Here is an 18,965-nt window from a genome sequence, read left to right on the forward strand (position 1 = left end):
ACGACAGCAGGTCGCTGATGGTCTGTGTTCGCCTTCCTCCCATTCACCTCCACCGCACCTGACCCCACCCCCCGCCCGGACCTACCCAAGGACACTCCTGGCGTCTCAGTCGGCTCAAGTGAGTCCAATAGAAACCAGTGAGCTGCCTCAGAAGGTCTGACAGGCACCCACACTTCACTGGAGTTATTCAGATAAGGGCCAATGCCCAACTTCAAACGCGCCTCTGGCTTTTGGTGCCACTGTTAGCGCATGAACCATTTCGGGCTCAAAACCAGCCTAAATGTATTTCCCCCCCCAACTCTCACTTTCATCAATACCATATGCAAGCACTTCAGTATCCGACACTGAGCACACTATATACAATAAGCCTAACACACAATGACGAAGTGTAAGCGTTTTGCTGGGTTTTAGCTAAGAATGAAAAATATCAAGAGCAGAGATTTTATTTTACTTTAAATCGATTATTTTGAACTCATGAAATTACATATTCACCTGCAGCATTATTTTTCAGTCTAAGTGGCTGTGGTGAGAAAACTGGTGGAAATCCAGCAAATTTGCGGACACCATCGACTAAACTGGGGGATCGAGCTTTGATATTCAATTTTTCAGTTTCGGTGAGGGTATTAGCAGAGCAACGCAGATGTCCCAGGCAATTATGACGTGGTGTATATAATAGGATAACTCACATACTCCATAATTTCCTGGGACTTTAAAAGTGTAAAACAAACCCAAAACTGTAGGTGCACCATTCCAATAACGGAAATCTCCATGAAAGTCTGGGCTCCCGTTTATGTGCGTCAATGAGGTATCTGCTACACATCCAGCGAGTAATGCCGGCGGAGCAGCAACAGCTCCGAGGAAGTTCTTGGCCTCTGTTAGTGTGATCTGTGATCAGCAGTTTGGGTTTCAAACTACCAGTTCTTGGAGGTTCAACTTCTGGGTCTGCAGATACATTCAATCTGCCATCAGCCTTGTTTACACAGTTGCCCGAAACTTCTGCGGGGGTTCTCCAGTGAAGGATCTCGGAGACCCAAGAAACAGCCCGAATGGCTAAAAGCAACTGTTTAAGGGTTTGCACTGATCTTCGGATGGAAGATCGTGAGAACCCCGTGGAAATTCTCCCTGACTACCTGAAGCATTGATGCAAAGCAGAAACTGCTGCAATGTGACACTAAGGATAATCAGTAAATGCACCCTTAGTATTTGTAAGAAATATAACTATGCTTTATTGATTTGTAATTTAAGGCTGCAGCTATACTACATGTAGAAGTGTCAGAGCTGTACATATGATACACAGTACCTGAGCAGAGTTATACAGCTGCCTGGACATCCTTCTAATTCATCGCAAGGTCAGCCATAAACAGCTATCTGAGTTCCCAGGTAGCTAATTATTAATGCTGGAGCAGAATGTGGGTGGAGTGGAGCATATGTTCTCCTATAACATTAAAATGATTCCAGACATTTCAATTTTTATGATGGTTTTACCCACAGAACCACAAAGACTGTTTTCTGCATCAAAAGTTTTCAGATGGCTTTGCACTGGGCTGGAGCTATCTTGTACTAATTCAGATTGGTGTGATAGCTTCATGGCCTGGGTCTCATCACTTGGCTTTACTACTCTCAGCCGATAAGCTCTTAATTGTGCACTGTGAAAAAAAAACTTCACACACGGACACTCCGCCAGATATTGATTATTTTCAGATATGTAGCCATCATTATCGTATCCACTGGTGACTAATAATTCCCCCCGAGTGGTAGTCAATTAAGATTTAACTACCACTGTTGGAGTTCCTGGGAAGGAAACTATATAGTTAAAAATATAACATGTAGAATTGGTATGTTTTGCAATTGTTTTTAAAGCTATTGCACAATACGGGTTTTTGAAAGTATTGCGATTCATTCAAGGTACTTGCAGTAGACAATTTTTAATGAGGCAAGGCCTCTATATAATTACACACACACACATGCTTGTAGGTCAAACATAGATATTGCATCATCATTTCAGATATAAATGAAGCAGTAATACCAATGAAAACTAGATTATATATACCATGCAGGTAAAGCAGTTACACTTAACAGAAATGTCTATTTATATCTTACTAAATAACTTTCATAGAGGCTGTACTTCCTGTCCACAAACCTTACTTCCAGATTTTTGGTCCAATTTTCTGTCAACATTTACCATTGCCAATTTCCATTCAACATTTCCCATTACATTTTGCTATGTCAACTGTCATGATGTTTTAGACTCTGGCCACTAGGTGCCATTGTGGAGCAAGTTGTTGGAGCGTTGTTCCAGTACAGCTACAACACTGGCATCTATCCGACAATGTGGAATATTGCCCAGGTATGTCCTGTCCACATAAAGCAGGACAAATCCAATCTGGCCAATTACAGCCCCATCAGTCTACTCTCAATCATCAGCAAAGTGATGGAAGGTGTCATCGACAGTGCTATCAAGCGGCACATACTCACCAATAACCTGCTCACTGATGCTCAGATTGGGTTCCGCCAGAACCATTCGGCTCCTGACCTCATTACAGCCTTGGTCCAAACATGGACAAAAGAGCTTAATTCCAGAGGTGAGGTGAGAGTGACTGCCCTTGACATTAAGGTAGCATTTGATCTAGTGTGGCATCAAGGAGCCCTAGTAAAACTGAAATCAAAGGAATTGGGGGGGGGGAAATTGTCCACTGGCTGGAGTCATACCTAGCACAAAGGAAGATGGTTGTGGTGATTGAAGGTCAATCAACACAGCCCAAGGACATCACTGCCGGAGTTCCTCAGGGCAGTGTCCTAGGCCCAACCATCTTAAGCTGCTTCATCTATGACCTTCCCTCCAACATAAGGTCAGAATTGGGGATGTTCGCTGATGACTGCAGTGTTCAGTGCCATTCACAACTCCTCAGATAATGAAGCAGTCCATGCCCGCATGCAACAAGACCTGGACGACATTCAGGCTTGGCTGATAAGTGGCAGGTAACATTCGCCCCACAGATGTGCCAGGTAATGACTATCTCCAACAAGTGAGACTCTAACCACCGCCCCTTGATATTCAATGGCATTACCATCACCGAATCCCCCACCATCAACATCCTGGGAGTCACCATTGACCAGAAACTTAACTGCACCAGCCACATAAATACTGTGGCAACAAGAGCAGGTCAGAGGCTTGGTATTCTGCGGTGAGTGTCTCACCTCCTGACTCCCCAAAGCCTTTCTAACATCTACAAGGCACAAGTAAGGAGTTTGATGGAATACTCTCCACTTGCCTGGATGAGTGCAGCTCCAACAACACCCAAGAAGCTCGACACTATCCAGGACAAAGCAGCCCGCTTGATTGGCAGCCCATCTATCACCTTAAACATTCACTGCCTTCACCGTGGCTGCAGTGTGTACCATATACAAGATGCACTGCAGCAACTCGCCAAGGCTTCTTCGGCAGCACCTCCCAAACCCGCGACCTCTTCCATCTAGAAGGACAAGGGCAGCAGGCACATGGGAACACCACCACCTCCAAGTTTCCCTCCAAGTCACACACCATTCTGACTTAGTATATTGCTGTTCCTTCATCGTCGCTGGGTCAAAATCCTGGAACTCCCTACCTAACAGCGCTGTGGGATTACCTTCACCACACGGACTGCAGCGGTTCAAGAAGGTGGCTCACCACCACCTTCTCAAGGGCAATTAGGGATGGGTAATAAATGCTGGGCTTGCCAGCAATGCCCACATCCCGTAAAAACGAATTAAAAAAAAAAGTTTCTGAAATCTCTCCCTCAATTCCATCATCACCCTGTATATTTAAAGAAAACAAAATATTCATCAATTGACCGTGCGCTACACCATGGGCAATTTACTAGTCTGATATTATTTATGGAATTAAATTTTAGTTTTATCATATAAACAAATATTTAAAATCTAATTCTGGTGGCAATATTGCACATTGGGGCTGAATTTCAGTGGGGATTCTCTGATTGTTCTCTGCAACATTGGAAGAAGATCTGCAGAAACCCCGGAGAACTGGTCGTTCTTTCTCTGAGATTTCTGCAGATCATACTCTGAAGTTATAGAGGACGATCAGAAACGCCCCATGAAAATTCAACCCCAATATACTGGTTCATCAAAGCATTTGCCAGAAAAGAAGCACTACCCTGCAATTTTTAAGGTTCTCTTGGCACCTGCAGTATCATGTTTTCTGAAATTGGTACATCCATCTCTCCCTCCTTCCCTCCACCATCTCTGTCAGAGCCTTCAGCTGTCACAGCTCCCCATTCTGGAACTCTTCTGAAAGCTCTTCGCCTTGCCACTTCTCTGTTTAAAGCAATCCTCAAAATCTATCTTTTTGACCAGAAATTTAGTCATCTGCCCAGTTCTTCTCCTAATTGTTGCTCAGCTTCCAGTCAGCCCCTATGAACTGTTGGTTGTGAAATACTTTTGGACTTTCTGAAAACGTGGGAGATGCTATATAAATGCAATTTCTTTCTGTCCATTCCCAATGGGGGTTCGGCAAGTGTACGTTTGGAGTGAAGGTGTAATTCTACAAATGCTTCCCTGAAAAGTGAATCTTTTGGTGTTCTCCAAAAATGCAGCATTCTTTGGAGAAATAGCCTACAAGGTGCTCATCTGTTTTGTTAAGAGGTACTGCCTGGCTTGATTAACCTCAGTCATACTGCTGAAGGGAATGCAATGGATGTTGTCTACATGGATTTTCGGAAGGCGTTTGACAAAGTACCACATAGAAGTGGTACCACATGAGTCACTGAAAGTGAATGTGCAGGTGCAGCAAGCTATTAGGAAGGCAAATGGTATGCTGGCCTTCATTACAAGAGGATTTGAGTACAGGAGTAAAGAAGTCTTACTCCAATTATATAGGGCCTTGGTGAGACCACACCTGGAGTACTGTGTACAATTTTGGTCTCCTTACCTAAGGTAGGATATACTTGCCATAGAGGGAGTGCAACGAAGGTTCACGAGATTGATTCCTGGGATGGCGAGACTGTCGTATGAGAAGAGATTGAGTAAACTAGGCCTGTATTCTCTTGAATTCAGAAGAATGAGAGGGGATCTCATTGAAGCTTACAAAATTATTACAGGGCTTGATAGGGTGGATGCTGGGAGAATGTTTCCCTTGGCTAGGGAGTCTAGAACCAGCGGCCACAGCCTCAGGATAAAAGGTAGGCCATTCAGGACTGAGATGAGAAGACATTTCTTCACACAGAGGGTGGTGAATCTTTGGAATTCTCTACCCCAGAGGGCTGTGGAGGCTCAGTTATTGGGTATATTCAAAACAGAAGTCGATAGATTTAAGACTAGTAAGGGCATCAAGCGATATGATGATAAGGCAGGTGAATGGAATTGAGGCAGAAGATTAGCCATGATCTCATGGAATGGCGGAGCAGGCTCAAAGGGCCAAATGGCCTACTCCTGCTCCTACTTCTTATGTTCTTAGAAGGCTGGTTAACAAAATTGAGGCTCATGGAATAGGTGGGTCAGTGACAGCTTGGATAAGGAATTGGCTTAAGGACAGAAAACAACGAGTTGTGGTAAGTGGCTATTTTTCAGACTGGAGGATGGTAGACAGTGGTGTTCCCCAAGGGTCAGTGCTGAGGTCACTGCTTTTTTTGATATATATAAATGACCTGGATATTGGAATACAGAGTAGAATTTCTAAATTGGCCAATGACACCAAACTTGGGGGTGTGGCAAACAGTGAGGATGATATCAATCGACTGCAACAGGACATAGAAAGGCTAGCAGAATGGGCAGACAAGTGGCAGATGGAATTTAATACAGAGAAGTGTGAGGTGATGCATTTTGGCAGAAGGAACAGGGAGGGGCAATATACACTTAATGGCACAGTTTTAAAGAGTGTGGAGGGACAGAGGGACCTGGGAGTTAATGTGCATAGGTATCTGAAGGTGGAAGGACATATTGAGAGAGTGATTAGCAAAGCATACGGGATCTTGGGCTTCTTAAATAGAGGTATTGAGTACAAAAGTAGATAAGTTATGCTGAACCTTTATAAAGCGCTGGTTAGGCCACAACTTAAGTATTGCGTCCAGTTCTGGTCACCAAACTTTAGGAAGGATGTGAAGGCCCTTGAGAAGGTGCAGAGGAGATTCACCAGAATGGTTCCAGGGATGGGAGATCTTAGCTACAAGGACAGGTTGGAGAAGTTGGATTTGTTTTCATTAGAGCAAAGGAGGCTGAGGGGTGATTTGATAGAGGTGTACAAGATTATGACGAGTTTGGATAGGCTAGACGGGGAAAGGCTGTTCCCACTAGTTGGTGGCACAAGGACTAGGGGATACAGGTTTAAGGTTTTGGGCAAGAGATACAGAGGGGACGTGAGGAAAAACTTCTTTATGCAGCGAGTGGTGAGGATCTGGAATTCGCTGCCAACGGAAATGGTGGAAGCGGAGACACTCAATGTTTTCAAGGGGAGACTGGATAGGCACTTGAGGGAAATAAACTTGCAGGGCTACGGGGATAGAGCGGGGGAATGGGACTGACTGGATTGCTCTACAGAGAGCCAGCACGGACTCGATGGGCCAAATGGCCTGTTTCTGTGCTGTATGACTCTATGCTATCTGTCATATATTGGTGCAAAAAATCAAATCTCCCCAGCAATATAAAGTTTCGCATGTCACTTTCTTTGGCATGGAGGGAAAATGACTTTTTTAACTCTGGTAAAGTTTAAGTTGAAACAATCGGAATTGTGCTTTGCTGCTATCTGCTTGCTTGCTGTGGCCGCCGACATTATTCTGCCCCAGTTCCTCCTTCAGAACTCCTCTATCACCCTTCACTGGACATAGGTTGGACTGGCTCCTCAAATTCTTGCTGCTGCGCTGCACAATCTTGTTTGTTCCACGCCACCCGACAGCTGTTCCTTGGACCAGCTCTCTCATCTGCACTCATCCGGTAGATTTACCCTTCACCCTCCCCTGGCTCCCTGTTCTTCACTGCTCTTGGTCGTTGAGTTTCACTTCCACTGCTCCAACTCCTCTGCTGATATACTAGATACGCTGGTGTGCACTGTTAACACCTGAGACCATTATTCACCTCCGCTGCTGGCTCTTGTTCAACTCTGCACTCCTTGTTGGCTCTCTGATTCTAGTGGACAACCAACAGTGCTTTCATTGATACTCTGCCCCTTAAACAGCCCCTGGACCAAACTCTTTTTCTCCACAACAGACTCCAAACCTGAACACTGCTTTGTGAATGCTCCAAACTGATTCCACACTACCTACAAGACAATTTCATCCCACTACCGGGCCTCAAACTTTAACTTTGGACTGTTTCATATTGTTTCCTCTGGTCCGGTTTATGACCACAACATATCTCTCCTAATCTCTGGCACATCTATTTAACCTGAATTCCCTCCACGTCTATTCACATGAGCATTTTGGTTACCGCTCTGAACCCAAGCCCATTCATTATATCTCCCACTTGTTTTTATTGGTCCCTTTTGGTTCCTTCTTTCCTCCTCTTCCTATCACTAGGTCATACAACCTTTCATTTCTCTCCCTCAGGTGTTTTGCCTCACCTACAACTACCTGAACCCTCAGCTACTCCTCTGCCTGCCTACTCTCCTGTTGCAATGCTAGGAGGCTTGAATCGCCTTTGTATAAACCCACAGCTATCCTCTGTGCCTCTCTCAACATTCCTCAAAAGGCTCATTGAGGTACCTTTCGCTGCCACCTTATAAGCAGTAACCTCAACTACCCCATCCTCATCTCTTTCCACTTAGCATGCCCCATGGGGACTAACCTCACCAACCTCCTTTCCATCCTATTCGTCCCACCCACTACTGCTCCCTTGGACTCTACTGGCAGATCAACCATCATCTCCCCTCTCCACATTTCCCTCCAGAACAAGGCCTTCATTTTCCATGACCATATGTGGATGATTGTATTGACATCCTAGCTTTGACTGAAACTTGACTCATGGGTAGCAACACCCTAACCCTTACTGAAGGCTTCGACCTTCCGCAAAACTTATAAGCAACCCTAAACTGCATCTGCACAAACCATGGCAGATGCAAATACTTGATGCACAAATGGGGAATTAAAAACTTTCCAATGGACACCCAGAAAGAACATGGAACCTACAACAACTCAATGACCGATTCACATATATGAAGGAGGCATAACAGCAAGTCGCTCCGCTACTCCTGATGCAATTATCTGGCTTAACCACCTAAATGTAAAATTATAGTTGTTGCTCTACATCTACATCAGCCATACGAAGTAGTAATTGAAGTTTCCCTGCATGGCTGTACTTTCCACCACCTGCCCGCACCCAAACTGCTGAAATGGCGATGTGGCTCTCATCACCAAGTCACACCTTAATCTCCCCTAACCCCTAACATCTCTTGTCCTTTGAGCACCTCACCCTGTTCCACCCCCTCTTGCCCCTCCTTTAAAATCCTCATCGTCTACCACTCTGCCCAAGCCAAACCCTAAGTTTTTCCCCAAGATATCGTCTCTCAGCACAGGACTGGGTGACTCCTTATCCTTGGTGATTTCAATCTCCATCTCAGTTTCTCTTAATGTCTCTCTTCTGAATTCACCACCCATCTGTCCTCTTCCTCCATATAAACTCTTCCACACAAATTCATGGATATCTCCAGTGACTTTGATTACTGACAAGGTGTAATGTATTATCACATGTTTTGGTATGAGCATGCTCAGTTCACTCTGGCCTAATAAAGCAAATACGTGGACTAGCAACTCACTGTGTCTCTGTCCTTCATTTATTCTACCCACATATATTACATTTTGGTGATGAGGATGGGATCCCAAAACAATTTTTAGGGATCATGGAAAGACACAGGCGGAAAAATTGGGTTGCACCCCCTTTGGGGTGCTAACCTAGCCGGGGTGCTATTTTAGCACCCTGAAAAAAATCAGCGACTCCGCGTCCGAAATTCACTGGTAGCACCCCAAGAGGGAGGCGGGGCGCTTGGAAGCACCCCGCCTCTCTCTTGGGGTGCTGCGAGTGAATATCATGGCGCTACGTGCTGTGGTACTGTAGGCCTTCCTCCCCTTATTAAAGAGGAGTGCTGGGCTCACAGAGTGCAGCCGGCATGCCGCGGGGGGGGGGGGGGGGGCTGCACAGGAGGCCGGGGACAGCAATGGGGGCAGACGCTGACAGGTGGCCAGCAACAAAAATGGCCATCCGGCACCTCCCCTTTAATTTGCGCCACCCCAGCCGCAGGTAGGCCCCCCTGACCCTGTCGGACATAGCGTCCGGTGGTAAGTCAGGGGGCGCTTCCGAAGATCGCAGCCAGGGCGTGAGCGGGGCACTGCGCGCGGTGATGATGTAATCACCAGAGGCGCAGCACCGCTGGGCGCTAACGGTTACTGCCGCCGCTAATCTCCCGCTGAATTTCGCAGGAGGCGTTAGTGGCGCCGCGCCCAGACGCTAGTTGCTTTGTGCCCAGTTAGCGCCCTCTTAGCGTGCTAATGGGAGGCGCAAATCAACCGAATTTTCCCCCACAGTGTTCAACCTTCGAGTGGACAATTTAAGGTGAATTTGTGACACCTAAACTGAATTTTTGCCATCTAAACTGAATTTTTGCGATGCTTTACCATTAATGCTCGTGCAGAATTGTCTGTGCTTCTCCTCGCAAACCATTCAGTTCTTACATTGAGCGGATGGAGATGTTTCTTAAGGCCAATAACATTATTGAGACCAAAAGTTCAGATGAGAATGTTCAAGCTCAAAATAAAGTAATTCATGAACATGAAAAGGCAATTTTTCTAATGGAGTTCGGGCCAGATGTCTACAGAACGTTGACAAACCTACTCGCGCCAGGGAAAGCATAGGATGCGTCGTTTGAAGACATTGTCGGGAAACCCGAGGACCATTTCGACCCAAAGCCATTAGAAATAGCAGAGAGCTATAATTTTGGTACCAGAAACCAAAAACAAAGTGAAACCATCAGTGAGTACATTGTAGCTCGAGAACCTTTCTTTACATTGTAACTTCGGCACATTTTTGGATCGTGAATTGTGAGATAAGTTTGTGTGTGGACTGGTGGATGGGCACACACTGTCCAAGTTACTGAACACTCCGAACCTAACGCTTGATATAGCATTGCCCTATCTATGGAGATGGCGTCTAAGAATGCTAGGGAGCTCCATTCAACTCAAGTGATTAGTACAGCTGAGGTCACAAAGCCACCACCAAACCTAAAGCTGTGAGACCGAGTCAAAAGCATGTCGGTAAGAGTAGTTCAGTGAATTGTTATCGCTGTAATGGAAATCACTCACCACAGTCCTGCCAATACAGAAATGTGAAGTGTTTTCACTGCCACAGAAGGTCATGTTTCAACAGCTTGTGGAGCTAGGTCTAAAGTAGGGAGTAAGAACCATTCTAGTGGCAATACAAGCAGCGACAACAAAAGGGAGGAGTTAACAATATTGAAGTGAACACACCTGATGTTGATGAACTAGACATCAACAGTATCTATGCCACTAGCAGCAATGCTAGCAGTCGTGAGAAAGATTTCCGTACAAAACTTTTCAAAGATGTGCGGGTTAGGTTGATTGGCCATGATAAAAATTGGCCCTTAGTGTTAGGGGGGATTAAATACGTGGGGTTATGGGGATAGGGCTTGGGTGGGATGGCTGTCGGTGTAGGGACCGGGTGCTAGGGTTTGGATGATCAGCCATGATCTCGTTGAATGGCGGAGCAGGCTCGAAGGGCCGAATGGCCTACTCCTGCTCCTATCTTCTATGTTTCTAACGAGCAATATTTTGATATGTGTATCGACATGGCGGCGGATTGCACAATCATAAGTAAGGACACACATGAGAGTACGCTTAATCAAGTACCACCTATAAAGAGTACAGTAAAGTTAACCTACTCTGGAGAAATTCTAGAGACATGTGGACAAATGGAATGTACAGTTCAATACAATGATCAGTCAGTAAAGCTGCCTATTATTATAGCGAGCTACAACAGGCTAACTCTCATGGGCAAAGACTGGTTGAGAAAGTTAAAACTAGACTTGAAAAACGTCTTCCGTGCAGATGCTTCAAAGAAACGACTTGACACAATGCTGAAAAAGTACAAAAGCATGTTCACAGACAGTTATGAGGGCATCACTGGGTATGACATGCATATCCTCATCAAGTCCAATGCAAAGCTTGTCTATTGTAAGGCAAGGCCGGTGCCCAATGCGTTGAAAAGTCAGGTGGAGGAAGAGATGGCGAAACTCAGAGAGAATGGAGTGCTAGTAAAAACTGACAAAATGAATGGGCTACACCAATTGTGGTAGTGCCCAAAGCAGACAAAACTGTACGCTTGTGCGGAGACTACAAAGTTATTGGCATAGTGGTTAGCACTGTTGCCTCACAGCGCCAGAGACCCGGGTTCGAATCCGGCCTCGGGCGACTGTCTGTGTGGAGTTTGCACATTCTCCCCGTGTTTGCGTGGGTTTTCTCCGGGTGCTCCGGTTTCCTCCCACAGTCCAAAGATGTGCAGGTTAGGTTGATTGGCAAAGATAAATTGACCCTTAGTGTTAGGGGGATTAAATGCGTGGGGTTACAGGGATAGGGTGGGATATGTGTTGGTGTAGGGGTTACGGGGATTGGGTGGGATATGTGTCGGTGCAGGCTCGATGGGCCGAAATGGCCTCTATCTGCACTGTGGGGTTTCTGTGATTCTGTGATTATCAACCAAGCAGTTGACGATGAGCAGTACCCGTTACCTACATCGCAAGATTTGTATGCAGTATTCTCTGTGGCAAAGGTTTTTCCCAAGCTTGATCTGTCGTGTGCTTACGCTCAGCTGAATGTTGACAAAGAGAGTCAACAGTATCTCACCATCAACACACACAAGGGACTGTACTCATACACCAAGCTGCCGTCTGGTATAAAGTCCTCCCCCAAAATCATCCGGGCTACGATGGATAAGTTTTTGCAAGGGGTTCCAAGTTGCTTATGCAATCAAAGCGATGTGCTAAAATTGCAGAAACAAACCACCCAAAACGCCACTACAATCCTGGTTATGGCCAAGTTGACCTTTTCAGAGAGTGCATGTAGACTTCTGCGAGAAAACAAATGATTATTTCCTGGTACTTGTATATAGTCACTCAAAGTGGATTGAAGTGAAACAAATGGGTTCAAATACTACAACTGAATGTACCATAGAGGAGTTGAGGTCTATCTTTGCATGTCATGGCTTACCTGAAGAGCTTGTTTCTGACAATGGCCCTCAGTTCTATTCTGCTCTAATCCAAGAATTCATGAAATGGAACGGTATCAAACACACTCTCGTTCCACCATATCATCCAGTTTCAAATGGAGCAGCTGAAAGGTCAGTCAGAATAGTGAAAGAAGCCCTCAAAAAGCAAGTGTTGCAGGGTTGTTCGGGTTTCTTGCTGAAGTACAGAACTACTCCGCACAATACAATTGGACATACCCCAGCAGAACTCTTGATGAAGAGGAGATTGAGAACACGCTTGAGTCTTGTTCAACCGAATTTGGCCTCAAGAGTTGAACAGTAACAGTTGAGTCAGAAACGTTATTATGACACCAATCAGAAAGAATGCAGCTTCAATCAAAACGAGTGTGCTTGTGTTCTCAGTCCCCCTGGCAAGTCGCGTTCACACAAATGGGATGTAAGAAACATAGTAGACGTTGGTGGAACCAAGAGATATTTGGTTGAAATTGGTGACAAAATCCAAAGTGTTCATGTAGATCAAATGATCTCTGCTAGAGATGAACCAAGACATGATCGTGAACCACTTGCTCATGAACACACACATGAGTTTGACTTAGTTCAGACTTCAGTAACTGAAGTATCAGGTTCAAACAAGTCTGAGATAGAAACAGGATCATCTTTGAGTTTGGAACCAAAACAAAACAGCCCGAAAATAGGTTCAACACCAAAATCTTCTGTAAGGAGATCAGGAAGGCTCCACAAACCTGTTATTAAACTGGATTTGTAGTTCATTTAAAAGAAAAAAAGCCAGAAGTTTTTGTTATGTGATACATATCATCGGCGACCACTCGAATTCGAGTATGGTATGTCCTTCATCAGTCATCTACTTGTGGGTCTTCAGGTGGCTGTGGAGGCCAAACCGAGATCCACAGACTCTACTACAGTGTGGGCCTGTAAGACTATTGGTAGTGACTGGAATATGGGTCTTCTTAAGTTGTTGTCTCTCCTTACGGCGCTGGCGTTTATCCTCAGCGGCATGCTGGAGATTCTTTTCATGTAGTGCGGCACCATTGTGGATGCATTTTCTCCAATTGTCTCTGTCCAGTGCGATTTCCTCCCAGTTATTAATATCGATATGGAACTTTTTAAGGATTACTTTGATGTTATCTTTGTAACGCTTCTTTTGACCACCAGGAGACCTCTGCCCTTCCTTCAACTGGGAGTACAGAACCTGTTTTGGGAGACGTGAGTCTGACATGCGAATGACATGTCCAATCCATCGGAGTTGATACTGCATGATGAGTGTAGTGATGCTGTAGATATTGGCCTCTTCAAGTATACTCCAGTTGGTACGCTTGTCCTCCCAGCTGACCCTCAAGATTTTGCGTAGAGAGCATTGGTGGTATTGCTCTAAGGCTTTGAGATGTCTACTGTGCCTAGTCCAGGTTTCAGCTCCATATAAAAGGGTGGGAAGGATGATGGCTTTGTATACAAGAATTTTAGTTTGGACTTGGAGGTCATGATTTTCAAAGACTCTCCTCCTCAGTTTAGAAAAGGCTGCACTTGCACAACTCAGGTGGTGATGGATTTCAGAATCAATGTCAGCTTTGGAGGATAAATGGCTACCAAGATATGGAAAGGTGTTGACATTTTCAAGGGTGTTATTATCAATCTTTATACATGTAATGCTGGGAAAGGTGGGACCATAGCTTTGTTGTATTTGAGAGGGGAATACATACATTTTTTTAAGGGGGAAAGCAGCATAATGTATTATCACGTGGTTTGGTAGGAGCATGCTCAGTTCGCTCTGGCCTAATAAAGCAAGCACATGGATTAGCAACTCATCGTGTCTCTGTCACTCATTTATTCTACCCACATATATTACACAAGGCACTTCCAATCACTTCCTCACTACCCAAATTTCCTTTATCCCCTTCCAACCCACTTCTTTCTGCATCCACCCCTGAAAATAAACTCTCCTCCAGGTCATTTTAAATTATTCAAACGCCCAACTGCCTATCTTTTGGCCTCTAGTCCAACAATCTTGAGCTGCTTCATCAAGGATCTTCCCTCCATCATAAGGTCAGAAGTGGAGCAGTTCACAACTCTTCTGATAGTGATACTGCCCATGATAGTCTACAGCAGAAGCTGGATAATATCGAAGCATGGGCTGACAAGTGACAGGTAACATCCATACCAGGTAATAACCATCTCTAAAAAGAGAAAGCACAGCCATCTCCCCATAGGCTTTAATGGCATTTCCATTAGAGCACTGTGGCTGCGGGCTGTACAATCTGTGGGTTCCACCAAGAAGGACAAGAGCAGCAATTTCGTGGAAATAACACAAACCTTCAATTCCACTTCAGGTCACACACCATCCTAACTTTTACATATACCACCATTCCGTCATCATCACTGGGTCAGAATCAACTCTTTACCTAACACCATTGTGGAAACACCATCACCACAAGATCTATAAAAATTCAAGAAGGCCCCCCACCATCTTCACAGGGCAACTCAGGATAGACAATACATACAGTCTTCCCAGCATCACCCACATCTTGAAAACAAATTAAAAAAAACCAATACAACACCTCTGAAGCTGTCAATTAGCTCAATAATTCCCTCACCACCATCTTAGATGCCTTGGTTCTCAACAAAACCTTCATTATCAACCATCGCAGTCATTTGTCTGGTATGGCCCCATCTTTAATCCCACGAGTCCAAGGAGAGCAAACCTGAATGTATCTGATGCACAACTGGCTTCGCCATCCATCAACACATCTGGCTGGACCACATCAAGCTCTATGGAGACTCACTCTACTCTGCCAAAACAGTCTACTACTCTGGGATTATTCTGGAGAGCAAAGATAACTGCTGGCTTATTTTCGCTACTACTAACTATCTCCTTAAACTCTCTCATAGAAACACAGAAGATAGGAGCAGGAGGAGGCCATTTGGCCCCTCGAGCCTGCTCCGCCATTCAATGAGATCATGGCTGATCATCCAAACTCAGTACCCTGTCCCTGCCTTCTCCCCATATCCCTTGATCCCTTTAGCCTTAAGAAATATATCTAAATCCTTCTTGAATATATTTAATGAATTGGTCTCAACTGCCTTCTGTGGTAGAGAATTCCACAGGTTCACCACTCTCTGGGTGAAGAAATTCCTCCTCATCTCTGTCCTAAATGGCTTACCCCTTATCTTTAGACTGTGACCCCTGGTTCCGGACTCCCCGGCCATCGGGAACATCCTTCCTGCATCTAGCCTGTCTAGTCCTGTTAGAATTTTATAAGTTTCAATGAGATTCCCTATCATTCTTCTAAATTCCAGCGAGTATAAGCCCAATCGACCCAATCTCTCCTCATACGTCATTCCTGCCATCCCAGGTATCAGTCTGGTGAATCTTCGCTGCACTCCCTCCATGGCAAGAACATCCTTCCTCAGATAAGGCGACCAAAACTGTACACAATACACAAGATGTGGTCTCACCAAGGCCCTGTACAACTGCAGCAAGACATCCTTGTTCCTGTACTCGAACCCTCTCGCTACGAAGGCCAACATACCATTTGCCTTCTTAACCGCCTGCTGCACCTGCATGTTTACCTTCAGCGACTGGTGCACAAGGACACCCCGGTCTCGTTGCACTTCCCCTTCTCCCAATCTATTGCCGTTCAGATAATAATCTGCCTTCCTGTTTTTGCCACCAAAGTGGATAACCTCGCATTTATCCACATTATACTGCATCTGCCATGCATCTGCCCAATAACCCAACCTGTCCAAATCATACTGGAGTTTCTCAGCATTCTCCTCACAGCACACACGCCCACCCAGCTTTGTGTCATCTGCAAACTTGGAGATATTACATCTAGTTCCCTCGTCTAGATCATTAATATATATTGTAAATAGCTGGGGTCCTAGGACCGATCCCTGCGGTACCCCACTAGTCACTGCCTGCCACTCGGAAAAAGACCTGTTTATTCCAACTCTTTGCTTCCTGTCTGCCAACCAGTTCTCTATCCAAGTCAGTATCTTGCCCCCAATCCCATGTGCCTTAACTTTACATGCTAATCTCTTATGCGGGACCTTATCGAAAGCCTTCTGAAAGTCCAAATACACCACATCCACTGGTTCTCCCTTATCTATTCTACCAGTTACATCCTCAAAAAATTGCAGTAGATTAGTCAAGCATGATTTACCTTTTGTAAATCCATGTTGACTTTGTCCGATCCTGTCACTGTTTTCCAAGTGCTCTGCTATTACATCTTTTATAATGGACTCTAGCATTTTCCCCACTACCGATGTCAGGCTTACCGGTCTATAATTCCCTGTTTTCTCTCTACCACCTTTTTTGAATAGTGGGGTAACATTAGCTACCCTCCAATCCATGGGAACTGTTCCAGAGTCTATAGAATTTTGGAAGATGACCAGCATCTCCCTGCATCCCCACCCTTAACAACAAGTGCAAAGAGCTCATAGGCTTTATTGTCACCAATATAGAGACCAGCAATTCAGCTGCTATGACTACTTCCGCTTGCTCATCAATCCAAGCCTCCCTCCACTACTCCCTTCCCCAGCCCTAAACCTATCTTTCTAGTTTTGCTCTAATTTCTCCTCATACCCTCTCTGAGCTCATTTCACCCAACTGACCACCCAACTTCTTTCCCTAACCCCTATGCTAGTTGACATTGTAAATTTCTCCCTCTCTTCAGCTACTATACTTCAGAAATACTTAATTGGCTGTAAAGCACTTTGGGACATTCTAAGATTGTCAAAGGTGCTATAGAAATGCAAGTTCTTTGTTCTTGCTTACTGCTGCCATCCCTTTGAAAACCTCCGTCAGCACACCCTCCTCAAAAAAGCCACCCTCAACCTCTCTGTCCTGGAAAACCATCATCCCTCCTTACCTCTCTAAAGTCCTTTAACATTTTATCACTTCTCAGATCCATGTCCACCTCTCTCACATCGCCCTGTTTCAACCTCCCTAATTAAGTTTCTCTCCCCTCTCCCCGACAGCATCGAAAGAATTCTAACCAAAGTCATGAATGACATTTTCTGTGACTGTGATCATGTTACATTATCACTCCCTGTCCTCCTCCTCAGTGTTTTGACAGAGTTGACCACACCATCCTCCTCCAAATGCTCTCCTCCATTGTTAAACTCAGTGGGACTGCCATGGCTTGGTTCCACTCTTACCTATTCGATCATAGACAGAGCATTTCCAGCAATAGCGTCTCTTCCTGCCCCTATACCATCTTCTTGGGAGTCCTTCAAGGATCCGTCTTCAGCACCCTCCTTGCCTACATACTGCCCCTTGGTGACATCAACTATAGACATGGGGTCAACTTCACCATATATACTGATGACACCCAACTCTACCTTTCCACTACTTCTCATGATCCCTCTATTGCTTCTGTGCTATCAGACCTTGCCTTGGATGAGCTATTTCCACCAGCAAACATTGGGAAGACTGAGGTCATCGTCTTCAGTTCACACCACAAACTTTGTACCCGTGTCAACAACTACAACCATTCCACAAACTCCATACACTTGTCAGTAACTACAACCCTTCCACTGCCACGGAACCAGAGACTGTTCACAACCTTAGCTTTCTATTCAGCTCAAAGATGAGTTTGTGATCCCATATCCGCTCCATCACAAAGTTTGCTTACTTCCACATCCATAACATCACCCGCCTCTGCCCCCACCTCAGCCCATCTGTTGCTGAAACCCTCATCCATGCCTAGGTCACCTCCAGACATGACAATTTCAATGCTCTCCTGGCCGGACTCCTATAAAACACTGTCCGTAAACATCAGCTCATTTAAAACTCTGCTGCACGTAATTTATCCCACGCCAATCACCATTATTCCTGTCCCCTCCAACCTTCATTGGTTCCTGGTCCCCCAACATTACATACTTAACATTCTCATCCTCATGTTTAAATCTCTCTGTGACCTCGCCCTCCCTATCTCTGGAGTGCTACAACCCGTTCCTGAACTCTCTGTTCCTCTGACTCTGACCGCATGTGCGTTCAACCCACCTCCCTTTCTTCCTTTAATACCCTCTTTAAACCTACCTCTTTGACCAGATTCATCGTCACCCACTCTAATATCTCCTTCTTTGGCTTCGTTTTTAATTACGTCTCTGTGAAGCACTTTTCCACGTTAAGGGCACTATACAAATGCCAGTTGATTTGTTGTTGACCCACTTTAATTGCAGTGCAGCATTGCCAGTGGCAATGAAAGTCACCACAGCCTAAATTTTATGTCTCAGGGTCATTCTAGGTAAGCATTAATGACATATACAGCGTCAGTCAGTTTAATGTGTGCAGATCCATCACAGAAGTGACAGATGCCTTATTCCACCAGGTCAACAGTTTCATGTTATTTTTAATGGACCAACCACATCAGCAATATAGGGCCATACAGTTCTGTATGCTTACTGGCTTCTCAAGAACGCAGGAAGTCACTGATGCACGTATGTTACCATTCAAAACCTGGTGGATAACACAATATCTCTCCTGAGTCACAAGGCCCCGATGTTCCAACTAAGTTAGGTGGTGCACTTTTCAGAAATGCACAACTTGATCTCACTTGAACGAGGCCATATTTCCAGCTTCAACTCCTATAAATGGCCTGGGCTTGCACCAGGCTGGACTAAAACCTGGGAATTGACACTCATGTTGCAGAAAAATATCCTGGAATTCTTTTGGCCTGCTGGCTGCTGGCAGAAATGACAGCTGTAAAGTCTGTGGGTTGTTTAGTTAATTAATACACAGACTACCAGAG

This window comes from Somniosus microcephalus, chromosome 3, assembly GCF_052327205.1.
Source record: "Somniosus microcephalus isolate GS21.2 chromosome 3, FLI_Smic_1.0, whole genome shotgun sequence".
In the NCBI taxonomy this organism is placed as follows: domain Eukaryota; kingdom Metazoa; phylum Chordata; class Chondrichthyes; order Squaliformes; family Somniosidae; genus Somniosus; species Somniosus microcephalus.